This window comes from Agelaius phoeniceus, chromosome 10 (assembly GCF_051311805.1).
Source record: "Agelaius phoeniceus isolate bAgePho1 chromosome 10, bAgePho1.hap1, whole genome shotgun sequence".
Taxonomy (NCBI): Eukaryota; Metazoa; Chordata; class Aves; order Passeriformes; family Icteridae; genus Agelaius; species Agelaius phoeniceus.
Genome location: NC_135274.1, coordinates 8,080,804 through 8,100,540, shown reverse-complemented (window position 1 = coordinate 8,100,540; position 19,737 = coordinate 8,080,804). Strand labels below are relative to the sequence as shown.

Here is a 19,737-nt window from a genome sequence, read left to right as displayed (position 1 = left end):
CTGGGATAGGGACGGTGGGGCTGTGTAACAGGATATTCAGCCCTGAAATGTGGTCAAACAACTCAAAAAATGCCCTGTTTTGCAAGCTACTGATGATGGGCTGAGAAGGGCATCATGTGCAGGTATTTGGTGTTGAATCATCCTAAAAATCTGGCACAATGTCTCAATCTGGCAGACCAGCCTCAAATCAACCTGCTCATAACAAGACAAAAATTTGGCAGATAAACTGCTAAACTGACCTGTAGGCATATCACTGGTGGTCACCTCCTCCACACTATAAAAGTCCAGTCCACTTTCCTTATAGGACGTTCTTCTAATATATTCCTCTTACAGTATGTGCAGATTCTTGCATTGGGTTTTAGAGATGCTCACCAAGGATACTCCTAAAGGTTAGAAGAAAGAGATTTGTCCACAGTCGTTGGTATGGGTGAGTTACATCAGTCTCTAGTAATGGTATCTTTTTCCTAGCTTTAATATAATTGCTTTAATATTGCTTTGATAGAATGCACAATCCTCTCTTGTAATATAATAGTTTCAGCTTTTCTAAATAATTCTTATTGAGTTATTTTTGTCTAAAAATTTATCATAAGAAATAATTCATTCTTATAAAAATATATCTAATTTGCTGTCATTGAAACCTGTGTGATGAAGTTGTAAAACTTAAATTGTTGGCAAAGTCTGAGTCTGGGACTGAATCCAGGCACCTCTTTCTGAGAAAGAGTTTAGAAAGCTAGGGAATCCTTTTCTGCACCTTGTGGCACAATGGGAGGGTTTCTTGAATTAACTTTGTCTGAAGTTACCTCTCCCACCCATGACCGGCTGGAGCTGGAATGTGAATTCTTGAGCTGGAGCTGAAGCATGAGAGACCTGGATGTGAAAAGAAGATCCAGGCCTGACCCAGGAGCAGCTTCACCTGGAAGAGGTGGGAAGATGCAGAACTGAACCTGAAGCAGTGGAGCTGGCAGAGAAATAAAGAGAAAGTGACTGCAGGGCAGGATAAGGACTGTAGGGCTGGTACAGGGATTGTTGGGCTGGAATGCAACTTCAGGGATGGATCTGAAATCACTATAGGACTGGGATAGCCACTGTGGGGCTAGAACTGGAAAAAAAGTTTTTCAGGCTGGGTTTGGAATATGGATTCTAGAGGTGAAGTTCAAACCTCACAGCTCTGGACCGAAACTAAAGATCCTTCCACAACAAGAAGCGTCACCTGGGAGCAGTGGGAACAATCAAAGATGGAGCTGGTTAAAGAAACCCTGTGGAACTGGTGCCGGAATCACTGTGACGTTGGGATAGTGACTAGAGGACTACAGCCGAAATGACTGTAGGATTGGGAGACTAACTGTAGGGCTGGGTTAGTGACTGTAGGGTTGGAATTGGAACTCTGGGGCCAGAATCTGGACTGTGGGCCAGGGTACAGTCTGTGGGCTGGGGGGGGGAATTGCAGCCCAGAATACGGACTGCTGGCCAAGGTAGGGACAGTGGGCCGGGGAAGGTCTTGTGGGTGGAGTAGGAACTGTGAGCCGGGGTAGGGTCTGCGGGGACGGGACAGGGGTTGCGTGTTAGGGGGAGAGTGTGTAGTGCGGGGGTAGGAACTCTGGGACAGGGGAGGGAGATTTCAGCTGGGGACTTCAAGCGCCACCAATCGCAACACGAGGAAGCCAAGGGATCTGCCAATCGGGACTCGCCGGCCCCGCATTATCCAATAGCGTTTGCCCTTTCCACACGGCCGTGTTCCCGCCAAACCAAGACCGGCCATCACCGCCCGGGCCTCAGACCTGCACCGACCGCGCTCCGCTCGGCCGCCTCAATCGCAAATGGTTTTCGGACACAAAAAAGCAGCCATATGTCCCGCAATACCTTCGGACCCGGGGTGGAAGCAAACCTAAACAGGTGTGCTCTGTGTAACTTCTATGGCTCGTGTACCCTTCGTAGCTTGGGCCGCGTCCTCAGGGTCCGTGTTCGGCCTGTGTGGGCGCGCGGTGATTGTGTTGGCCGTGGAGGTGTGGGTGCGTGCCGGGAGGGTGGTGGCCAGGGCTCGAGAGCGCTGCGGAGGGGCTGGTGGGTGCCTACGGCCATACCACCCTGAGAACGCCCGATCTCGTCTGATCTCGGAAGCTAAGCAGGGTCGGGCCCGGTTAGTACTTGGATGGGAGACCGCCTGGGAATACCGGGTGCTGTAGGCATCTTTTGGTGCCTTTTGTGCCCAGGAGGTCTCCCGTTTTGCTTGGGCAGGCGAGGCCGGGGGCAGGAGGGAGGGGGCAGGTGAGCTTCTGGGGTGGTCCTTGTGGCCTTGGGTGTCAGTGGTGGCCTGGGCCGCGTCCTCAGGGTCCGTGGTCGGCCTGAGTGGGCGCGCGGTGCTTGTGTTGGCCGTGGAGGTGTGGGTGCGTGCCGGGAGGGTGGTGGCCAGGGCTCGAGAGCGCTGCGGAGGGGCTGGTGGGTGCCTACGGCCATACCACCCTGAGAACGCCCGATCTCGTCTGATCTCGGAAGCTAAGCAGGGTCGGGCCCGGTTAGTACTTGGATGGGAGACCGCCTGGGAATACCGGGTGCTGTAGGCATCTTTTGGTGCCTTTTGTGCCCAGGAGGTCTCCCGTTTTGCTTGGGCAGGCGAGGCCGGGGGCAGGAGGGAGGGGGCAGGTGAGCTTCTGGGGTGGTCCTTGTGGCCTTGGGTGTCAGTGGTGGCCTGGGCCGCGTCCTCAGGGTCCGTGTTCGGCCTGTGTGGGCGCGCGGTGCTTGTGTTGGCCGTGGAGGTGTGGGTGCGTGCCGGGAGGGTGGTGGCCAGGGCTCGAGAGCGCTGCGGAGGGGCTGGTGGGTGCCTACGGCCATACCACCCTGAGAACGCCCGATCTCGTCTGATCTCGGAAGCTAAGCAGGGTCGGGCCCGGTTAGTACTTGGATGGGAGACCGCCTGGGAATACCGGGTGCTGTAGGCATCTTTTGGTGCCTTTTGTGCCCAGGAGGTCTCCCGTTTTGCTTGGGCAGGCGAGGCCGGGGGCAGGAGGGAGGGGGCAGGTGAGCTTCTGGGGTGGTCCTTGTGGCCTTGGGTGTCAGTGGTGGCCTGGGCCGCGTCCTCAGGGTCCGTGGTCGGCCTGTGTGGGCGCGCGGTGATTGTGTTGGCCGTGGAGGTGTGGGTGCGTGCCGGGAGGGTGGTGGCCAGGGCTCGAGAGCGCTGCGGAGGGGCTGGTGGGTGCCTACGGCCATACCACCCTGAGAACGCCCGATCTCGTCTGATCTCGGAAGCTAAGCAGGGTCGGGCCCGGTTAGTACTTGGATGGGAGACCGCCTGGGAATACCGGGTGCTGTAGGCATCTTTTGGTGCCTTTTGTGCCCAGGAGGTCTCCCGTTTTGCTTGGGCAGGCGAGGCCGGGGGCAGGAGGGAGGGGGCAGGTGAGCTTCTGGGGTGGTCCTTGTGGCCTTGGGTGTCAGTGGTGGCCTGGGCCGCGTCCTCAGGGTCCGTGTTCGGCCTGAGTGGGCGCGCGGTGCTTGTGTTGGCCGTGGAGGTGTGGGTGCGTGCCGGGAGGGTGGTGGCCAGGGCTCGAGAGCGCTGCGGAGGGGCTGGTGGGTGCCTACGGCCATACCACCCTGAGAACGCCCGATCTCGTCTGATCTCGGAAGCTAAGCAGGGTCGGGCCCGGTTAGTACTTGGATGGGAGACCGCCTGGGAATACCGGGTGCTGTAGGCATCTTTTGGTGCCTTTTGTGCCCAGGAGGTCTCCCGTTTTGCTTGGGCAGGCGAGGCCGGGGGCAGGAGGGAGGGGGCAGGTGAGCTTCTGGGGTGGTCCTTGTGGCCTTGGGTGTCAGTGGTGGCCTGGGCCGCGTCCTCAGGGTCCGTGGTCGGCCTGAGTGGGCGCGCGGTGCTTGTGTTGGCCGTGGAGGTGTGGGTGCGTGCCGGGAGGGTGGTGGCCAGGGCTCGAGAGCGCTGCGGAGGGGCTGGTGGGTGCCTACGGCCATACCACCCTGAGAACGCCCGATCTCGTCTGATCTCGGAAGCTAAGCAGGGTCGGGCCCGGTTAGTACTTGGATGGGAGACCGCCTGGGAATACCGGGTGCTGTAGGCATCTTTTGGTGCCTTTTGTGCCCAGGAGGTCTCCCGTTTTGCTTGGGCAGGCGAGGCCGGGGGCAGGAGGGAGGGGGCAGGTGAGCTTCTGGGGTGGTCCTTGTGGCCTTGGGTGTCAGTGGTGGCCTGGGCCGCGTCCTCAGGGTCCGTGGTCGGCCTGAGTGGGCGCGCGGTGCTTGTGTTGGCCGTGGAGGTGTGGGTGCGTGCCGGGAGGGTGGTGGCCAGGGCTCGAGAGCGCTGCGGAGGGGCTGGTGGGTGCCTACGGCCATACCACCCTGAGAACGCCCGATCTCGTCTGATCTCGGAAGCTAAGCAGGGTCGGGCCCGGTTAGTACTTGGATGGGAGACCGCCTGGGAATACCGGGTGCTGTAGGCATCTTTTGGTGCCTTTTGTGCCCAGGAGGTCTCCCGTTTTGCTTGGGCAGGCGAGGCCGGGGGCAGGAGGGAGGGGGCAGGTGAGCTTCTGGGGTGGCCCTTGTGGCCTTGGGTGTCCGTGGTGGCCTGGGCCGCGTCTCCAGGGTCCGTGGTCGGCCTGAGTGGGCGCGCGGTGCTTGTGTTGGCCGTGGAGGTGTGGGTGCGTGCCGGGAGGGTGGTGGCCAGGGCTCGAGAGCGCTGCGGAGGGGCTGGTGGGTGCCTACGGCCATACCACCCTGAGAACGCCCGATCTCGTCTGATCTCGGAAGCTAAGCAGGGTCGGGCCCGGTTAGTACTTGGATGGGAGACCGCCTGGGAATACCGGGTGCTGTAGGCATCTTTTGGTGCCTTTTGTGCCCAGGAGGTCTCCCGTTTTGCTTGGGCAGGCGAGGCCGGGGGCAGGAGGGAGGGGGCAGGTGAGCTTCTGGGGTGGTCCTTGTGGCCTTGGGTGTCAGTGGTGGCCTGGGCCGCGTCCTCAGGGTCCGTGGTCGGCCTGAGTGGGCGCGCGGTGCTTGTGTTGGCCGTGGAGGTGTGGGTGCGTGCCGGGAGGGTGGTGGCCAGGGCTCGAGAGCGCTGCGGAGGGGCTGGTGGGTGCCTACGGCCATACCACCCTGAGAACGCCCGATCTCGTCTGATCTCGGAAGCTAAGCAGGGTCGGGCCCGGTTAGTACTTGGATGGGAGACCGCCTGGGAATACCGGGTGCTGTAGGCATCTTTTGGTGCCTTTTGTGCCCAGGAGGTCTCCCGTTTTGCTTGGGCAGGCGAGGCCGGGGGCAGGAGGGAGGGGGCAGGTGAGCTTCTGGGGTGGTCCTTGTGGCCTTGGGTGTCAGTGGTGGCCTGGGCCGCGTCCTCAGGGTCCGTGTTCGGCCTGAGTGGGCGCGCGGTGCTTGTGTTGGCCGTGGAGGTGTGGGTGCGTGCCGGGAGGGTGGTGGCCAGGGCTCGAGAGCGCTGCGGAGGGGCTGGTGGGTGCCTACGGCCATACCACCCTGAGAACGCCCGATCTCGTCTGATCTCGGAAGCTAAGCAGGGTCGGGCCCGGTTAGTACTTGGATGGGAGACCGCCTGGGAATACCGGGTGCTGTAGGCATCTTTTGGTGCCTTTTGTGCCCAGGAGGTCTCCCGTTTTGCTTGGGCAGGCGAGGCCGGGGGCAGGAGGGAGGGGGCAGGTGAGCTTCTGGGGTGGTCCTTGTGGCCTTGGGTGTCAGTGGTGGCCTGGGCCGCGTCCTCAGGGTCCGTGTTCGGCCTGTGTGGGCGCGCGGTGATTGTGTTGGCCGTGGAGGTGTGGGTGCGTGCCGGGAGGGTGGTGGCCAGGGCTCGAGAGCGCTGCGGAGGGGCTGGTGGGTGCCTACGGCCATACCACCCTGAGAACGCCCGATCTCGTCTGATCTCGGAAGCTAAGCAGGGTCGGGCCCGGTTAGTACTTGGATGGGAGACCGCCTGGGAATACCGGGTGCTGTAGGCATCTTTTGGTGCCTTTTGTGCCCAGGAGGTCTCCCGTTTTGCTTGGGCAGGCGAGGCCGGGGGCAGGAGGGAGGGGGCAGGTGAGCTTCTGGGGTGGTCCTTGTGGCCTTGGGTGTCAGTGGTGGCCTGGGCCGCGTCCTCAGGGTCCGTGTTCGGCCTGTGTGGGCGCGCGGTGATTGTGTTGGCCGTGGAGGTGTGGGTGCGTGCCGGGAGGGTGGTGGCCAGGGCTCGAGAGCGCTGCGGAGGGGCTGGTGGGTGCCTACGGCCATACCACCCTGAGAACGCCCGATCTCGTCTGATCTCGGAAGCTAAGCAGGGTCGGGCCCGGTTAGTACTTGGATGGGAGACCGCCTGGGAATACCGGGTGCTGTAGGCATCTTTTGGTGCCTTTTGTGCCCAGGAGGTCTCCCGTTTTGCTTGGGCAGGCGAGGCCGGGGGCAGGAGGGAGGGGGCAGGTGAGCTTCTGGGGTGGTCCTTGTGGCCTTGGGTGTCAGTGGTGGCCTGGGCCGCGTCCTCAGGGTCCGTGTTCGGCCTGTGTGGGCGCGCGGTGCTTGTGTTGGCCGTGGAGGTGTGGGTGCGTGCCGGGAGGGTGGTGGCCAGGGCTCGAGAGCGCTGCGGAGGGGCTGGTGGGTGCCTACGGCCATACCACCCTGAGAACGCCCGATCTCGTCTGATCTCGGAAGCTAAGCAGGGTCGGGCCCGGTTAGTACTTGGATGGGAGACCGCCTGGGAATACCGGGTGCTGTAGGCATCTTTTGGTGCCATTTGTGCCCAGGAGGTCTCCCGTTTTGCTTGGGCAGGCGAGGCCGGGGGCAGGAGGGAGGGGGCAGGTGAGCTTCTGGGGTGGTCCTTGTGGCCTTGGGTGTCAGTGGTGGCCTGGGCCGCGTCCTCAGGGTCCGTGTTCGGCCTGTGTGGGCGCGCGGTGCTTGTGTTGGCCGTGGAGGTGTGGGTGCGTGCCGGGAGGGTGGTGGCCAGGGCTCGAGAGCGCTGCGGAGGGGCTGGTGGGTGCCTACGGCCATACCACCCTGAGAACGCCCGATCTCGTCTGATCTCGGAAGCTAAGCAGGGTCGGGCCCGGTTAGTACTTGGATGGGAGACCGCCTGGGAATACCGGGTGCTGTAGGCATCTTTTGGTGCCTTTTGTGCCCAGGAGGTCTCCCGTTTTGCTTGGGCAGGCGAGGCCGGGGGCAGGAGGGAGGGGGCAGGTGAGCTTCTGGGGTGGTCCTTGTGGCCTTGGGTGTCAGTGGTGGCCTGGGCCGCGTCCTCAGGGTCCGTGTTCGGCCTGTGTGGGCGCGCGGTGATTGTGTTGGCCGTGGAGGTGTGGGTGCGTGCCGGGAGGGTGGTGGCCAGGGCTCGAGAGCGCTGCGGAGGGGCTGGTGGGTGCCTACGGCCATACCACCCTGAGAACGCCCGATCTCGTCTGATCTCGGAAGCTAAGCAGGGTCGGGCCCGGTTAGTACTTGGATGGGAGACCGCCTGGGAATACCGGGTGCTGTAGGCATCTTTTGGTGCCTTTTGTGCCCAGGAGGTCTCCCGTTTTGCTTGGGCAGGCGAGGCCGGGGGCAGGAGGGAGGGGGCAGGTGAGCTTCTGGGGTGGTCCTTGTGGCCTTGGGTGTCAGTGGTGGCCTGGGCCGCGTCCTCAGGGTCCGTGTTCGGCCTGTGTGGGCGCGCGGTGATTGTGTTGGCCGTGGAGGTGTGGGTGCGTGCCGGGAGGGTGGTGGCCAGGGCTCGAGAGCGCTGCGGAGGGGCTGGTGGGTGCCTACGGCCATACCACCCTGAGAACGCCCGATCTCGTCTGATCTCGGAAGCTAAGCAGGGTCGGGCCCGGTTAGTACTTGGATGGGAGACCGCCTGGGAATACCGGGTGCTGTAGGCATCTTTTGGTGCCATTTGTGCCCAGGAGGTCTCCCGTTTTGCTTGGGCAGGCGAGGCCGGGGGCAGGAGGGAGGGGGCAGGTGAGCTTCTGGGGTGGTCCTTGTGGCCTTGGGTGTCAGTGGTGGCCTGGGCCGCGTCCTCAGGGTCCGTGTTCGGCCTGTGTGGGCGCGCGGTGATTGTGTTGGCCGTGGAGGTGTGGGTGCGTGCCGGGAGGGTGGTGGCCAGGGCTCGAGAGCGCTGCGGAGGGGCTGGTGGGTGCCTACGGCCATACCACCCTGAGAACGCCCGATCTCGTCTGATCTCGGAAGCTAAGCAGGGTCGGGCCCGGTTAGTACTTGGATGGGAGACCGCCTGGGAATACCGGGTGCTGTAGGCATCTTTTGGTGCCTTTTGTGCCCAGGAGGTCTCCCGTTTTGCTTGGGCAGGCGAGGCCGGGGGCAGGAGGGAGGGGGCAGGTGAGCTTCTGGGGTGGTCCTTGTGGCCTTGGGTGTCAGTGGTGGCCTGGGCCGCGTCCTCAGGGTCCGTGTTCGGCCTGTGTGGGCGCGCGGTGCTTGTGTTGGCCGTGGAGGTGTGGGTGCGTGCCGGGAGGGTGGTGGCCAGGGCTCGAGAGCGCTGCGGAGGGGCTGGTGGGTGCCTACGGCCATACCACCCTGAGAACGCCCGATCTCGTCTGATCTCGGAAGCTAAGCAGGGTCGGGCCCGGTTAGTACTTGGATGGGAGACCGCCTGGGAATACCGGGTGCTGTAGGCATCTTTTGGTGCCATTTGTGCCCAGGAGGTCTCCCGTTTTGCTTGGGCAGGCGAGGCCGGGGGCAGGAGGGAGGGGGCAGGTGAGCTTCTGGGGTGGTCCTTGTGGCCTTGGGTGTCAGTGGTGGCCTGGGCCGCGTCCTCAGGGTCCGTGTTCGGCCTGTGTGGGCGCGCGGTGATTGTGTTGGCCGTGGAGGTGTGGGTGCGTGCCGGGAGGGTGGTGGCCAGGGCTCGAGAGCGCTGCGGAGGGGCTGGTGGGTGCCTACGGCCATACCACCCTGAGAACGCCCGATCTCGTCTGATCTCGGAAGCTAAGCAGGGTCGGGCCCGGTTAGTACTTGGATGGGAGACCGCCTGGGAATACCGGGTGCTGTAGGCATCTTTTGGTGCCTTTTGTGCCCAGGAGGTCTCCCGTTTTGCTTGGGCAGGCGAGGCCGGGGGCAGGAGGGAGGGGGCAGGTGAGCTTCTGGGGTGGCCCTTGTGGCCTTGGGTGTCAGTGGTGGCCTGGGCCGCGTCTCCAGGGTCCGTGGTCGGCCTGAGTGGGCGCGCGGTGCTTGTGTTGGCCGTGGAGGTGTGGGTGCGTGCCGGGAGGGTGGTGGCCAGGGCTCGAGAGCGCTGCGGAGGGGCTGGTGGGTGCCTACGGCCATACCACCCTGAGAACGCCCGATCTCGTCTGATCTCGGAAGCTAAGCAGGGTCGGGCCCGGTTAGTACTTGGATGGGAGACCGCCTGGGAATACCGGGTGCTGTAGGCATCTTTTGGTGCCTTTTGTGCCCAGGAGGTCTCCCGTTTTGCTTGGGCAGGCGAGGCCGGGGGCAGGAGGGAGGGGGCAGGTGAGCTTCTGGGGTGGTCCTTGTGGCCTTGGGTGTCAGTGGTGGCCTGGGCCGCGTCCTCAGGGTCCGTGTTCGGCCTGTGTGGGCGCGCGGTGATTGTGTTGGCCGTGGAGGTGTGGGTGCGTGCCGGGAGGGTGGTGGCCAGGGCTCGAGAGCGCTGCGGAGGGGCTGGTGGGTGCCTACGGCCATACCACCCTGAGAACGCCCGATCTCGTCTGATCTCGGAAGCTAAGCAGGGTCGGGCCCGGTTAGTACTTGGATGGGAGACCGCCTGGGAATACCGGGTGCTGTAGGCATCTTTTGGTGCCTTTTGTGCCCAGGAGGTCTCCCGTTTTGCTTGGGCAGGCGAGGCTGGGGGCAGGAGGGAGGGGGCAGGTGAGCTTCTGGGGTGGTCCTTGTGGCCTTGGGTGTCAGTGGTGGCCTGGGCCGCGTCCTCAGGGTCCGTGTTCGGCCTGTGTGGGCGCGCGGTGATTGTGTTGGCCGTGGAGGTGTGGGTGCGTGCCGGGAGGGTGGTGGCCAGGGCTCGAGAGCGCTGCGGAGGGGCTGGTGGGTGCCTACGGCCATACCACCCTGAGAACGCCCGATCTCGTCTGATCTCGGAAGCTAAGCAGGGTCGGGCCCGGTTAGTACTTGGATGGGAGACCGCCTGGGAATACCGGGTGCTGTAGGCATCTTTTGGTGCCTTTTGTGCCCAGGAGGTCTCCCGTTTTGCTTGGGCAGGCGAGGCCGGGGGCAGGAGGGAGGGGGCAGGTGAGCTTCTGGGGTGGTCCTTGTGGCCTTGGGTGTCAGTGGTGGCCTGGGCCGCGTCCTCAGGGTCCGTGTTCGGCCTGTGTGGGCGCGCGGTGCTTGTGTTGGCCGTGGAGGTGTGGGTGCGTGCCGGGAGGGTGGTGGCCAGGGCTCGAGAGCGCTGCGGAGGGGCTGGTGGGTGCCTACGGCCATACCACCCTGAGAACGCCCGATCTCGTCTGATCTCGGAAGCTAAGCAGGGTCGGGCCCGGTTAGTACTTGGATGGGAGACCGCCTGGGAATACCGGGTGCTGTAGGCATCTTTTGGTGCCATTTGTGCCCAGGAGGTCTCCCGTTTTGCTTGGGCAGGCGAGGCCGGGGGCAGGAGGGAGGGGGCAGGTGAGCTTCTGGGGTGGTCCTTGTGGCCTTGGGTGTCAGTGGTGGCCTGGGCCGCGTCCTCAGGGTCCGTGTTCGGCCTGTGTGGGCGCGCGGTGATTGTGTTGGCCGTGGAGGTGTGGGTGCGTGCCGGGAGGGTGGTGGCCAGGGCTCGAGAGCGCTGCGGAGGGGCTGGTGGGTGCCTACGGCCATACCACCCTGAGAACGCCCGATCTCGTCTGATCTCGGAAGCTAAGCAGGGTCGGGCCCGGTTAGTACTTGGATGGGAGACCGCCTGGGAATACCGGGTGCTGTAGGCATCTTTTGGTGCCTTTTGTGCCCAGGAGGTCTCCCGTTTTGCTTGGGCAGGCGAGGCCGGGGGCAGGAGGGAGGGGGCAGGTGAGCTTCTGGGGTGGCCCTTGTGGCCTTGGGTGTCAGTGGTGGCCTGGGCCGCGTCTCCAGGGTCCGTGGTCGGCCTGAGTGGGCGCGCGGTGCTTGTGTTGGCCGTGGAGGTGTGGGTGCGTGCCGGGAGGGTGGTGGCCAGGGCTCGAGAGCGCTGCGGAGGGGCTGGTGGGTGCCTACGGCCATACCACCCTGAGAACGCCCGATCTCGTCTGATCTCGGAAGCTAAGCAGGGTCGGGCCCGGTTAGTACTTGGATGGGAGACCGCCTGGGAATACCGGGTGCTGTAGGCATCTTTTGGTGCCTTTTGTGCCCAGGAGGTCTCCCGTTTTGCTTGGGCAGGCGAGGCCGGGGGCAGGAGGGAGGGGGCAGGTGAGCTTCTGGGGTGGTCCTTGTGGCCTTGGGTGTCAGTGGTGGCCTGGGCCGCGTCCTCAGGGTCCGTGGTCGGCCTGAGTGGGCGCGCGGTGCTTGTGTTGGCCGTGGAGGTGTGGGTGCGTGCCGGGAGGGTGGTGGCCAGGGCTCGAGAGCGCTGCGGAGGGGCTGGTGGGTGCCTACGGCCATACCACCCTGAGAACGCCCGATCTCGTCTGATCTCGGAAGCTAAGCAGGGTCGGGCCCGGTTAGTACTTGGATGGGAGACCGCCTGGGAATACCGGGTGCTGTAGGCATCTTTTGGTGCCTTTTGTGCCCAGGAGGTCTCCCGTTTTGCTTGGGCAGGCGAGGCCGGGGGCAGGAGGGAGGGGGCAGGTGAGCTTCTGGGGTGGTCCTTGTGGCCTTGGGTGTCAGTGGTGGCCTGGGCCGCGTCCTCAGGGTCCGTGTTCGGCCTGTGTGGGCGCGCGGTGCTTGTGTTGGCCGTGGAGGTGTGGGTGCGTGCCGGGAGGGTGGTGGCCAGGGCTCGAGAGCGCTGCGGAGGGGCTGGTGGGTGCCTACGGCCATACCACCCTGAGAACGCCCGATCTCGTCTGATCTCGGAAGCTAAGCAGGGTCGGGCCCGGTTAGTACTTGGATGGGAGACCGCCTGGGAATACCGGGTGCTGTAGGCATCTTTTGGTGCCTTTTGTGCCCAGGAGGTCTCCCGTTTTGCTTGGGCAGGCGAGGCCGGGGGCAGGAGGGAGGGGGCAGGTGAGCTTCTGGGGTGGTCCTTGTGGCCTTGGGTGTCAGTGGTGGCCTGGGCCGCGTCCTCAGGGTCCGTGGTCGGCCTGTGTGGGCGCGCGGTGATTGTGTTGGCCGTGGAGGTGTGGGTGCGTGCCGGGAGGGTGGTGGCCAGGGCTCGAGAGCGCTGCGGAGGGGCTGGTGGGTGCCTACGGCCATACCACCCTGAGAACGCCCGATCTCGTCTGATCTCAGAAGCTAAGCAGGGTCGGGCCCGGTTAGTACTTGGATGGGAGACCGCCTGGGAATACCGGGTGCTGTAGGCATCTTTTGGTGCCTTTTGTGCCCAGGAGGTCTCCCGTTTTGCTTGGGCAGGCGAGGCCGGGGGCAGGAGGGAGGGGGCAGGTGAGCTTCTGGGGTGGTCCTTGTGGCCTTGGGTGTCAGTGGTGGCCTGGGCCGCGTCCTCAGGGTCCGTGGTCGGCCTGAGTGGGCGCGCGGTGCTTGTGTTGGCCGTGGAGGTGTGGGTGCGTGCCGGGAGGGTGGTGGCCAGGGCTCGAGAGCGCTGCGGAGGGGCTGGTGGGTGCCTACGGCCATACCACCCTGAGAACGCCCGATCTCGTCTGATCTCGGAAGCTAAGCAGGGTCGGGCCCGGTTAGTACTTGGATGGGAGACCGCCTGGGAATACCGGGTGCTGTAGGCATCTTTTGGTGCCTTTTGTGCCCAGGAGGTCTCCCGTTTTGCTTGGGCAGGCGAGGCCGGGGGCAGGAGGGAGGGGGCAGGTGAGCTTCTGGGGTGGTCCTTGTGGCCTTGGGTGTCAGTGGTGGCCTGGGCCGCGTCCTCAGGGTCCGTGGTCGGCCTGAGTGGGCGCGCGGTGCTTGTGTTGGCCGTGGAGGTGTGGGTGCGTGCCGGGAGGGTGGTGGCCAGGGCTCGAGAGCGCTGCGGAGGGGCTGGTGGGTGCCTACGGCCATACCACCCTGAGAACGCCCGATCTCGTCTGATCTCGGAAGCTAAGCAGGGTCGGGCCCGGTTAGTACTTGGATGGGAGACCGCCTGGGAATACCGGGTGCTGTAGGCATCTTTTGGTGCCTTTTGTGCCCAGGAGGTCTCCCGTTTTGCTTGGGCAGGCGAGGCCGGGGGCAGGAGGGAGGGGGCAGGTGAGCTTCTGGGGTGGTCCTTGTGGCCTTGGGTGTCAGTGGTGGCCTGGGCCGCGTCCTCAGGGTCCGTGGTCGGCCTGTGTGGGCGCGCGGTGATTGTGTTGGCCGTGGAGGTGTGGGTGCGTGCCGGGAGGGTGGTGGCCAGGGCTCGAGAGCGCTGCGGAGGGGCTGGTGGGTGCCTACGGCCATACCACCCTGAGAACGCCCGATCTCGTCTGATCTCGGAAGCTAAGCAGGGTCGGGCCCGGTTAGTACTTGGATGGGAGACCGCCTGGGAATACCGGGTGCTGTAGGCATCTTTTGGTGCCTTTTGTGCCCAGGAGGTCTCCCGTTTTGCTTGGGCAGGCGAGGCCGGGGGCAGGAGGGAGGGGGCAGGTGAGCTTCTGGGGTGGTCCTTGTGGCCTTGGGTGTCAGTGGTGGCCTGGGCCGCGTCCTCAGGGTCCGTGGTCGGCCTGAGTGGGCGCGCGGTGCTTGTGTTGGCCGTGGAGGTGTGGGTGCGTGCCGGGAGGGTGGTGGCCAGGGCTCGAGAGCGCTGCGGAGGGGCTGGTGGGTGCCTACGGCCATACCACCCTGAGAACGCCCGATCTCGTCTGATCTCGGAAGCTAAGCAGGGTCGGGCCCGGTTAGTACTTGGATGGGAGACCGCCTGGGAATACCGGGTGCTGTAGGCATCTTTTGGTGCCTTTTGTGCCCAGGAGGTCTCCCGTTTTGCTTGGGCAGGCGAGGCCGGGGGCAGGAGGGAGGGGGCAGGTGAGCTTCTGGGGTGGTCCTTGTGGCCTTGGGTGTCAGTGGTGGCCTGGGCCGCGTCCTCAGGGTCCGTGGTCGGCCTGAGTGGGCGCGCGGTGCTTGTGTTGGCCGTGGAGGTGTGGGTGCGTGCCGGGAGGGTGGTGGCCAGGGCTCGAGAGCGCTGCGGAGGGGCTGGTGGGTGCCTACGGCCATACCACCCTGAGAACGCCCGATCTCGTCTGATCTCGGAAGCTAAGCAGGGTCGGGCCCGGTTAGTACTTGGATGGGAGACCGCCTGGGAATACCGGTGCTGTAGGCATCTTTTGGTGCCTTTTGTGCCCAGGAGGTCTCCCGTTTTGCTTGGGCAGGCGAGGCCGGGGGCAGGAGGGAGGGGGCAGGTGAGCTTCTGGGGTGGCCCTTGTGGCCTTGGGTGTCCGTGGTGGCCTGGGCCGCGTCTCAGGGTCCGTGTCGGCCTGAGTGGGCGCGCGGTGCTTGTGTTGGCCGTGGAGGTGTGGGTGCGTGCCGGGAGGGTGGTGGCCAGGGCTCGAGAGCGCTGCGGAGGGGCTGGTGGGTGCCTACGGCCATACCACCCTGAGAACGCCCGATCTCGTCTGATCTCGGAAGCTAAGCAGGGTCGGGCCCGGTTAGTACTTGGATGGGAGACCGCCTGGGAATACCGGGTGCTGTAGGCATCTTTTGGTGCCTTTTGTGCCCAGGAGGTCTCCCGTTTTGCTTGGGCAGGCGAGGCCGGGGGCAGGAGGGAGGGGGCAGGTGAGCTTCTGGGTGGTCCTTGTGGCCTTGGGTGTCAGTGGTGGCCTGGGCCGCGTCCTCAGGGTCCGTGGTCGGCCTGAGTGGGCGCGCGGTGCTTGTGTTGGCCGTGGAGGTGTGGGTGCGTGCCGGGAGGGTGGTGGCCAGGGCTCGAGAGCGCTGCGGAGGGGCTGGTGGGTGCCTACGGCCATACCACCCTGAGAACGCCCGATCTCGTCTGATCTCGGAAGCTAAGCAGGGTCGGGCCCGGTTAGTACTTGGATGGGAGACCGCCTGGGAATACCGGGTGCTGTAGGCATCTTTTGGTGCCTTTTGTGCCCAGGAGGTCTCCCGTTTTGCTTGGGCAGGCGAGGCCGGGGGCAGGAGGGAGGGGGCAGGTGAGCTTCTGGGGTGGTCCTTGTGGCCTTGGGTGTCAGTGGTGGCCTGGGCCGCGTCCTCAGGGTCCGTGGTCGGCCTGAGTGGGCGCGCGGTGCTTGTGTTGGCCGTGGAGGTGTGGGTGCGTGCCGGGAGGGTGGTGGCCAGGGCTCGAGAGCGCTGCGGAGGGGCTGGTGGGTGCCTACGGCCATACCACCCTGAGAACGCCCGATCTCGTCTGATCTCGGAAGCTAAGCAGGGTCGGGCCCGGTTAGTACTTGGATGGGAGACCGCCTGGGAATACCGGGTGCTGTAGGCATCTTTTGGTGCCTTTTGTGCCCAGGAGGTCTCCCGTTTTGCTTGGGCAGGCGAGGCCGGGGGCAGGAGGGAGGGGGCAGGTGAGCTTCTGGGGTGGTCCTTGTGGCCTTGGGTGTCAGTGGTGGCCTGGGCCGCGTCCTCAGGGTCCGTGTTCGGCCTGTGTGGGCGCGCGGTGATTGTGTTGGCCGTGGAGGTGTGGGTGCGTGCCGGGAGGGTGGTGGCCAGGGCTCGAGAGCGCTGCGGAGGGGCTGGTGGGTGCCTACGGCCATACCACCCTGAGAACGCCCGATCTCGTCTGATCTCGGAAGCTAAGCAGGGTCGGGCCCGGTTAGTACTTGGATGGGAGACCGCCTGGGAATACCGGGTGCTGTAGGCATCTTTTGGTGCCTTTTGTGCCCAGGAGGTCTCCCGTTTTGCTTGGGCAGGCGAGGCCGGGGGCAGGAGGGAGGGGGCAGGTGAGCTTCTGGGGTGGTCCTTGTGGCCTTGGGTGTCAGTGGTGGCCTGGGCCGCGTCCTCAGGGTCCGTGTTCGGCCTGTGTGGGCGCGCGGTGCTTGTGTTGGCCGTGGAGGTGTGGGTGCGTGCCGGGAGGGTGGTGGCCAGGGCTCGAGAGCGCTGCGGAGGGGCTGGTGGGTGCCTACGGCCATACCACCCTGAGAACGCCCGATCTCGTCTGATCTCGGAAGCTAAGCAGGGTCGGGCCCGGTTAGTACTTGGATGGGAGACCGCCTGGGAATACCGGGTGCTGTAGGCATCTTTTGGTGCCTTTTGTGCCCAGGAGGTCTCCCGTTTTGCTTGGGCAGGCGAGGCCGGGGGCAGGAGGGAGGGGGCAGGTGAGCTTCTGGGGTGGTCCTTGTGGCCTTGGGTGTCAGTGGTGGCCTGGGCCGCGTCCTCAGGGTCCGTGTTCGGCCTGTGTGGGCGCGCGGTGCTTGTGTTGGCCGTGGAGGTGTGGGTGCGTGCCGGGAGGGTGGTGGCCAGGGCTCGAGAGCGCTGCGGAGGGGCTGGTGGGTGCCTACGGCCATACCACCCTGAGAACGCCCGATCTCGTCTGATCTCGGAAGCTAAGCAGGGTCGGGCCCGGTTAGTACTTGGATGGGAGACCGCCTGGGAATACCGGGTGCTGTAGGCATCTTTTGGTGCCATTTGTGCCCAGGAGGTCTCCCGTTTTGCTTGGGCAGGCGAGGCCGGGGGCAGGAGGGAGGGGGCAGGTGAGCTTCTGGGGTGGTCCTTGTGGCCTTGGGTGTCAGTGGTGGCCTGGGCCGCGTCCTCAGGGTCCGTGTTCGGCCTGTGTGGGCGCGCGGTGCTTGTGTTGGCCGTGGAGGTGTGGGTGCGTGCCGGGAGGGTGGTGGCCAGGGCTCGAGAGCGCTGCGGAGGGGCTGGTGGGTGCCTACGGCCATACCACCCTGAGAACGCCCGATCTCGTCTGATCTCGGAAGCTAAGCAGGGTCGGGCCCGGTTAGTACTTGGATGGGAGACCGCCTGGGAATACCGGGTGCTGTAGGCATCTTTTGGTGCCTTTTGTGCCAGGAGGTCTCCCGTTTTGCTTGGGCAGGCGAGGCCGGGGGCAGGAGGGAGGGGGCAGGTGAGCTTCTGGGGTGGTCCTTGTGGCCTTGGGTGTCAGTGGTGGCCTGGGCCGCGTCCTCAGGGTCCGTGTTCGGCCTGTGTGGGCGCGCGGTGATTGTGTTGGCCGTGGAGGTGTGGGTGCGTGCCGGGAGGGTGGTGGCCAGGGCTCGAGAGCGCTGCGGAGGGGCTGGTGGGTGCCTACGGCCATACCACCCTGAGAACGCCCGATCTCGTCTGATCTCGGAAGCTAAGCAGGGTCGGGCCCGGTTAGTACTTGGATGGGAGACCGCCTGGGAATACCGGGTGCTGTAGGCATCTTTTGGTGCCTTTTGTGCCCAGGAGGTCTCCCGTTTTGCTTGGGCAGGCGAGGCCGGGGGCAGGAGGGAGGGGGCAGGTGAGCTTCTGGGGTGGTCCTTGTGGCCTTGGGTGTCAGTGGTGGCCTGGGCCGCGTCCTCAGGGTCCGTGTTCGGCCTGTGTGGGCGCGCGGTGATTGTGTTGGCCGTGGAGGTGTGGGTGCGTGCCGGGAGGGTGGTGGCCAGGGCTCGAGAGCGCTGCGGAGGGGCTGGTGGGTGCCTACGGCCATACCACCCTGAGAACGCCCGATCTCGTCTGATCTCGGAAGCTAAGCAGGGTCGGGCCCGGTTAGTACTTGGATGGGAGACCGCCTGGGAATACCGGGTGCTGTAGGCATCTTTTGGTGCCATTTGTGCCCAGGAGGTCTCCCGTTTTGCTTGGGCAGGCGAGGCCGGGGGCAGGAGGGAGGGGGCAGGTGAGCTTCTGGGGTGGTCCTTGTGGCCTTGGGTGTCAGTGGTGGCCTGGGCCGCGTCCTCAGGGTCCGTGTTCGGCCTGTGTGGGCGCGCGGTGATTGTGTTGGCCGTGGAGGTGTGGGTGCGTGCCGGGAGGGTGGTGGCCAGGGCTCGAGAGCGCTGCGGAGGGGCTGGTGGGTGCCTACGGCCATACCACCCTGAGAACGCCCGATCTCGTCTGATCTCGGAAGCTAAGCAGGGTCGGGCCCGGTTAGTACTTGGATGGAGACCGCCTGGGAATACCGGGTGCTGTAGGCATCTTTTGGTGCCTTTTGTGCCCAGGAGGTCTCCCGTTTTGCTTGGGCAGGCGAGGCCGGGGGCAGGAGGGAGGGGGCAGGTGAGCTTCTGGGGTGGTCCTTGTGGCCTTGGGTGTCAGTGGTGGCCTGGGCCGCGTCCTCAGGGTCCGTGTTCGGCCTGTGTGGGCGCGCGGTGCTTGTGTTGGCCGTGGAGGTGTGGGTGCGTGCCGGGAGGGTGGTGGCCAGGGCTCGAGAGCGCTGCGGAGGGGCTGGTGGGTGCCTACGGCCATACCACCCTGAGAACGCCCGATCTCGTCTGATCTCGGAAGCTAAGCAGGGTCGGGCCCGGTTAGTACTTGGATGGGAGACCGCCTGGGAATACCGGGTGCTGTAGGCATCTTTTGGTGCCATTTGTGCCCAGGAGGTCTCCCGTTTTGCTTGGGCAGGCGAGGCCGGGGGCAGGAGGGAGGGGGCAGGTGAGCTTCTGGGGTGGTCCTTGTGGCCTTGGGTGTCAGTGGTGGCCTGGGCCGCGTCCTCAGGGTCCGTGTTCGGCCTGTGTGGGCGCGCGGTGATTGTGTTGGCCGTGGAGGTGTGGGTGCGTGCCGGGAGGGTGGTGGCCAGGGCTCGAGAGCGCTGCGGAGGGGCTGGTGGGTGCCTACGGCCATACCACCCTGAGAACGCCCGATCTCGTCTGATCTCGGAAGCTAAGCAGGGTCGGGCCCGGTTAGTACTTGGATGGGAGACCGCCTGGGAATACCGGGTGCTGTAGGCATCTTTTGGTGCCTTTTGTGCCCAGGAGGTCTCCCGTTTTGCTTGGGCAGGCGAGGCGGGGGCAGGAGGGAGGGGGCAGGTGAGCTTCTGGGGTGGCCCTTGTGGCCTTGGGTGTCAGTGGTGGCCTGGGCCGCGTCTCCAGGGTCCGTGGTCGGCCTGAGTGGGCGCGCGGTGCTTGTGTTGGCCGTGGAGGTGTGGGTGCGTGCCGGGAGGGTGGTGGCCAGGGCTCGAGAGCGCTGCGGAGGGGCTGGTGGGTGCCTACGGCCATACCACCCTGAGAACGCCCGATCTCGTCTGATCTCGGAAGCTAAGCAGGGTCGGGCCCGGTTAGTACTTGGATGGGAGACCGCCTGGGAATACCGGGTGCTGTAGGCATCTTTTGGTGCCTTTTGTGCCCAGGAGGTCTCCCGTTTTGCTTGGGCAGGCGAGGCCGGGGGCAGGAGGGAGGGGGCAGGTGAGCTTCTGGGGTGGTCCTTGTGGCCTTGGGTGTCAGTGGTGGCCTGGGCCGCGTCCTCAGGGTCCGTGTTCGGCCTGTGTGGGCGCGCGGTGATTGTGTTGGCCGTGGAGGTGTGGGTGCGTGCCGGGAGGGTGGTGGCCAGGGCTCGAGAGCGCTGCGGAGGGGCTGGTGGGTGCCTACGGCCATACCACCCTGAGAACGCCCGATCTCGTCTGATCTCGGAAGCTAAGCAGGGTCGGGCCCGGTTAGTACTTGGATGGGAGACCGCCTGGGAATACCGGGTGCTGTAGGCATCTTTTGGTGCCTTTTGTGCCCAGGAGGTCTCCCGTTTTGCTTGGGCAGGCGAGGCTGGGGCAGGAGGGAGGGGGCAGGTGAGCTTCTGGGGTGGTCCTTGTGGCCTTGGGTGTCAGTGGTGGCCTGGGCCGCGTCCTCAGGGTCCGTGTTCGGCCTGTGTGGGCGCGCGGTGATTGTGTTGGCCGTGGAGGTGTGGGTGCGTGCCGGGAGGGTGGTGGCCAGGGCTCGAGAGCGCTGCGGAGGGGCTGGTGGGTGCCTACGGCCATACCACCCTGAGAACGCCCGATCTCGTCTGATCTCGGAAGCA

At 64.9% G+C, this 19,737-nt stretch overlaps 47 non-coding genes across 47 annotated transcripts; all 47 read left to right on the top strand.

The window, feature by feature from the left end:
• Positions 1 to 2,067: 2,067 nt before the first annotated feature.
• Positions 2,068 to 2,186, top strand: LOC129124684 (5S ribosomal RNA). The gene has a single exon (XR_008534869.1). It is a non-coding gene; the product is annotated as a 5S ribosomal RNA (ribosomal RNA).
• Positions 2,187 to 2,442: 256 nt separating this feature from the next.
• Positions 2,443 to 2,561, top strand: LOC129124696 (5S ribosomal RNA). The gene has a single exon (XR_008534881.1). It is a non-coding gene; the product is annotated as a 5S ribosomal RNA (ribosomal RNA).
• Positions 2,562 to 2,817: 256 nt separating this feature from the next.
• On the top strand, positions 2,818 to 2,936 carry LOC129124708 (5S ribosomal RNA). Its single transcript, XR_008534892.1, has one exon. It is a non-coding gene; the product is annotated as a 5S ribosomal RNA (ribosomal RNA).
• Positions 2,937 to 3,192: 256 nt separating this feature from the next.
• On the top strand, positions 3,193 to 3,311 carry LOC129124713 (5S ribosomal RNA). The gene has a single exon (XR_008534897.1). It is a non-coding gene; the product is annotated as a 5S ribosomal RNA (ribosomal RNA).
• Positions 3,312 to 3,567: 256 nt separating this feature from the next.
• LOC129124673 (5S ribosomal RNA) lies at positions 3,568 to 3,686 on the top strand. The gene has a single exon (XR_008534858.2). It is a non-coding gene; the product is annotated as a 5S ribosomal RNA (ribosomal RNA).
• A 256-nt stretch (positions 3,687 to 3,942) lies between these two features.
• Positions 3,943 to 4,061, top strand: LOC129124674 (5S ribosomal RNA). Its single transcript, XR_008534859.1, has one exon. It is a non-coding gene; the product is annotated as a 5S ribosomal RNA (ribosomal RNA).
• Positions 4,062 to 4,317: 256 nt separating this feature from the next.
• LOC129124675 (5S ribosomal RNA) lies at positions 4,318 to 4,436 on the top strand. Its single transcript, XR_008534860.1, has one exon. It is a non-coding gene; the product is annotated as a 5S ribosomal RNA (ribosomal RNA).
• A 256-nt stretch (positions 4,437 to 4,692) lies between these two features.
• On the top strand, positions 4,693 to 4,811 carry LOC129124699 (5S ribosomal RNA). Its single transcript, XR_008534883.2, has one exon. It is a non-coding gene; the product is annotated as a 5S ribosomal RNA (ribosomal RNA).
• A 256-nt stretch (positions 4,812 to 5,067) lies between these two features.
• On the top strand, positions 5,068 to 5,186 carry LOC129124676 (5S ribosomal RNA). The gene has a single exon (XR_008534861.1). It is a non-coding gene; the product is annotated as a 5S ribosomal RNA (ribosomal RNA).
• A 256-nt stretch (positions 5,187 to 5,442) lies between these two features.
• On the top strand, positions 5,443 to 5,561 carry LOC129124677 (5S ribosomal RNA). The gene has a single exon (XR_008534862.1). It is a non-coding gene; the product is annotated as a 5S ribosomal RNA (ribosomal RNA).
• Positions 5,562 to 5,817: 256 nt separating this feature from the next.
• Positions 5,818 to 5,936, top strand: LOC129124678 (5S ribosomal RNA). Its single transcript, XR_008534863.1, has one exon. It is a non-coding gene; the product is annotated as a 5S ribosomal RNA (ribosomal RNA).
• Positions 5,937 to 6,192: 256 nt separating this feature from the next.
• Positions 6,193 to 6,311, top strand: LOC129124679 (5S ribosomal RNA). Its single transcript, XR_008534864.1, has one exon. It is a non-coding gene; the product is annotated as a 5S ribosomal RNA (ribosomal RNA).
• A 256-nt stretch (positions 6,312 to 6,567) lies between these two features.
• Positions 6,568 to 6,686, top strand: LOC129124680 (5S ribosomal RNA). The gene has a single exon (XR_008534865.1). It is a non-coding gene; the product is annotated as a 5S ribosomal RNA (ribosomal RNA).
• A 256-nt stretch (positions 6,687 to 6,942) lies between these two features.
• On the top strand, positions 6,943 to 7,061 carry LOC129124681 (5S ribosomal RNA). The gene has a single exon (XR_008534866.1). It is a non-coding gene; the product is annotated as a 5S ribosomal RNA (ribosomal RNA).
• Positions 7,062 to 7,317: 256 nt separating this feature from the next.
• On the top strand, positions 7,318 to 7,436 carry LOC129124682 (5S ribosomal RNA). Its single transcript, XR_008534867.1, has one exon. It is a non-coding gene; the product is annotated as a 5S ribosomal RNA (ribosomal RNA).
• Positions 7,437 to 7,692: 256 nt separating this feature from the next.
• On the top strand, positions 7,693 to 7,811 carry LOC129124683 (5S ribosomal RNA). Its single transcript, XR_008534868.1, has one exon. It is a non-coding gene; the product is annotated as a 5S ribosomal RNA (ribosomal RNA).
• A 256-nt stretch (positions 7,812 to 8,067) lies between these two features.
• Positions 8,068 to 8,186, top strand: LOC129124685 (5S ribosomal RNA). The gene has a single exon (XR_008534870.1). It is a non-coding gene; the product is annotated as a 5S ribosomal RNA (ribosomal RNA).
• Positions 8,187 to 8,442: 256 nt separating this feature from the next.
• LOC129124687 (5S ribosomal RNA) lies at positions 8,443 to 8,561 on the top strand. Its single transcript, XR_008534871.1, has one exon. It is a non-coding gene; the product is annotated as a 5S ribosomal RNA (ribosomal RNA).
• A 256-nt stretch (positions 8,562 to 8,817) lies between these two features.
• LOC129124688 (5S ribosomal RNA) lies at positions 8,818 to 8,936 on the top strand. The gene has a single exon (XR_008534872.1). It is a non-coding gene; the product is annotated as a 5S ribosomal RNA (ribosomal RNA).
• A 256-nt stretch (positions 8,937 to 9,192) lies between these two features.
• LOC129124689 (5S ribosomal RNA) lies at positions 9,193 to 9,311 on the top strand. Its single transcript, XR_008534873.1, has one exon. It is a non-coding gene; the product is annotated as a 5S ribosomal RNA (ribosomal RNA).
• A 256-nt stretch (positions 9,312 to 9,567) lies between these two features.
• LOC129124690 (5S ribosomal RNA) lies at positions 9,568 to 9,686 on the top strand. The gene has a single exon (XR_008534874.1). It is a non-coding gene; the product is annotated as a 5S ribosomal RNA (ribosomal RNA).
• Positions 9,687 to 9,942: 256 nt separating this feature from the next.
• Positions 9,943 to 10,061, top strand: LOC129124691 (5S ribosomal RNA). The gene has a single exon (XR_008534876.1). It is a non-coding gene; the product is annotated as a 5S ribosomal RNA (ribosomal RNA).
• Positions 10,062 to 10,317: 256 nt separating this feature from the next.
• Positions 10,318 to 10,436, top strand: LOC129124692 (5S ribosomal RNA). The gene has a single exon (XR_008534877.1). It is a non-coding gene; the product is annotated as a 5S ribosomal RNA (ribosomal RNA).
• A 256-nt stretch (positions 10,437 to 10,692) lies between these two features.
• On the top strand, positions 10,693 to 10,811 carry LOC129124693 (5S ribosomal RNA). Its single transcript, XR_008534878.1, has one exon. It is a non-coding gene; the product is annotated as a 5S ribosomal RNA (ribosomal RNA).
• A 256-nt stretch (positions 10,812 to 11,067) lies between these two features.
• LOC129124694 (5S ribosomal RNA) lies at positions 11,068 to 11,186 on the top strand. The gene has a single exon (XR_008534879.1). It is a non-coding gene; the product is annotated as a 5S ribosomal RNA (ribosomal RNA).
• Positions 11,187 to 11,442: 256 nt separating this feature from the next.
• LOC129124695 (5S ribosomal RNA) lies at positions 11,443 to 11,561 on the top strand. Its single transcript, XR_008534880.1, has one exon. It is a non-coding gene; the product is annotated as a 5S ribosomal RNA (ribosomal RNA).
• A 256-nt stretch (positions 11,562 to 11,817) lies between these two features.
• On the top strand, positions 11,818 to 11,936 carry LOC129124698 (5S ribosomal RNA). Its single transcript, XR_008534882.1, has one exon. It is a non-coding gene; the product is annotated as a 5S ribosomal RNA (ribosomal RNA).
• A 256-nt stretch (positions 11,937 to 12,192) lies between these two features.
• On the top strand, positions 12,193 to 12,311 carry LOC143694925 (5S ribosomal RNA). Its single transcript, XR_013183750.1, has one exon. It is a non-coding gene; the product is annotated as a 5S ribosomal RNA (ribosomal RNA).
• A 256-nt stretch (positions 12,312 to 12,567) lies between these two features.
• LOC143694918 (5S ribosomal RNA) lies at positions 12,568 to 12,686 on the top strand. Its single transcript, XR_013183743.1, has one exon. It is a non-coding gene; the product is annotated as a 5S ribosomal RNA (ribosomal RNA).
• Positions 12,687 to 12,942: 256 nt separating this feature from the next.
• On the top strand, positions 12,943 to 13,061 carry LOC143694917 (5S ribosomal RNA). The gene has a single exon (XR_013183742.1). It is a non-coding gene; the product is annotated as a 5S ribosomal RNA (ribosomal RNA).
• A 256-nt stretch (positions 13,062 to 13,317) lies between these two features.
• On the top strand, positions 13,318 to 13,436 carry LOC143694916 (5S ribosomal RNA). The gene has a single exon (XR_013183741.1). It is a non-coding gene; the product is annotated as a 5S ribosomal RNA (ribosomal RNA).
• Positions 13,437 to 13,692: 256 nt separating this feature from the next.
• LOC143694914 (5S ribosomal RNA) lies at positions 13,693 to 13,811 on the top strand. Its single transcript, XR_013183739.1, has one exon. It is a non-coding gene; the product is annotated as a 5S ribosomal RNA (ribosomal RNA).
• Positions 13,812 to 14,067: 256 nt separating this feature from the next.
• LOC143694923 (5S ribosomal RNA) lies at positions 14,068 to 14,185 on the top strand. The gene has a single exon (XR_013183748.1). It is a non-coding gene; the product is annotated as a 5S ribosomal RNA (ribosomal RNA).
• Positions 14,186 to 14,439: 254 nt separating this feature from the next.
• LOC143694913 (5S ribosomal RNA) lies at positions 14,440 to 14,558 on the top strand. Its single transcript, XR_013183738.1, has one exon. It is a non-coding gene; the product is annotated as a 5S ribosomal RNA (ribosomal RNA).
• A 255-nt stretch (positions 14,559 to 14,813) lies between these two features.
• LOC143694912 (5S ribosomal RNA) lies at positions 14,814 to 14,932 on the top strand. The gene has a single exon (XR_013183737.1). It is a non-coding gene; the product is annotated as a 5S ribosomal RNA (ribosomal RNA).
• Positions 14,933 to 15,188: 256 nt separating this feature from the next.
• On the top strand, positions 15,189 to 15,307 carry LOC143694911 (5S ribosomal RNA). The gene has a single exon (XR_013183736.1). It is a non-coding gene; the product is annotated as a 5S ribosomal RNA (ribosomal RNA).
• A 256-nt stretch (positions 15,308 to 15,563) lies between these two features.
• On the top strand, positions 15,564 to 15,682 carry LOC143694910 (5S ribosomal RNA). The gene has a single exon (XR_013183735.1). It is a non-coding gene; the product is annotated as a 5S ribosomal RNA (ribosomal RNA).
• A 256-nt stretch (positions 15,683 to 15,938) lies between these two features.
• Positions 15,939 to 16,057, top strand: LOC143694980 (5S ribosomal RNA). The gene has a single exon (XR_013183805.1). It is a non-coding gene; the product is annotated as a 5S ribosomal RNA (ribosomal RNA).
• A 256-nt stretch (positions 16,058 to 16,313) lies between these two features.
• Positions 16,314 to 16,432, top strand: LOC143694979 (5S ribosomal RNA). Its single transcript, XR_013183804.1, has one exon. It is a non-coding gene; the product is annotated as a 5S ribosomal RNA (ribosomal RNA).
• Positions 16,433 to 16,688: 256 nt separating this feature from the next.
• On the top strand, positions 16,689 to 16,807 carry LOC143694978 (5S ribosomal RNA). Its single transcript, XR_013183803.1, has one exon. It is a non-coding gene; the product is annotated as a 5S ribosomal RNA (ribosomal RNA).
• A 255-nt stretch (positions 16,808 to 17,062) lies between these two features.
• Positions 17,063 to 17,181, top strand: LOC143694977 (5S ribosomal RNA). Its single transcript, XR_013183802.1, has one exon. It is a non-coding gene; the product is annotated as a 5S ribosomal RNA (ribosomal RNA).
• A 256-nt stretch (positions 17,182 to 17,437) lies between these two features.
• LOC143694976 (5S ribosomal RNA) lies at positions 17,438 to 17,556 on the top strand. The gene has a single exon (XR_013183801.1). It is a non-coding gene; the product is annotated as a 5S ribosomal RNA (ribosomal RNA).
• A 256-nt stretch (positions 17,557 to 17,812) lies between these two features.
• Positions 17,813 to 17,930, top strand: LOC143694928 (5S ribosomal RNA). Its single transcript, XR_013183753.1, has one exon. It is a non-coding gene; the product is annotated as a 5S ribosomal RNA (ribosomal RNA).
• Positions 17,931 to 18,186: 256 nt separating this feature from the next.
• Positions 18,187 to 18,305, top strand: LOC143694974 (5S ribosomal RNA). The gene has a single exon (XR_013183799.1). It is a non-coding gene; the product is annotated as a 5S ribosomal RNA (ribosomal RNA).
• A 256-nt stretch (positions 18,306 to 18,561) lies between these two features.
• LOC143694973 (5S ribosomal RNA) lies at positions 18,562 to 18,680 on the top strand. Its single transcript, XR_013183798.1, has one exon. It is a non-coding gene; the product is annotated as a 5S ribosomal RNA (ribosomal RNA).
• A 255-nt stretch (positions 18,681 to 18,935) lies between these two features.
• On the top strand, positions 18,936 to 19,054 carry LOC143694972 (5S ribosomal RNA). The gene has a single exon (XR_013183797.1). It is a non-coding gene; the product is annotated as a 5S ribosomal RNA (ribosomal RNA).
• A 256-nt stretch (positions 19,055 to 19,310) lies between these two features.
• LOC143694971 (5S ribosomal RNA) lies at positions 19,311 to 19,429 on the top strand. Its single transcript, XR_013183796.1, has one exon. It is a non-coding gene; the product is annotated as a 5S ribosomal RNA (ribosomal RNA).
• The last annotated feature ends 308 nt before the right edge of the window (positions 19,430 to 19,737 follow it).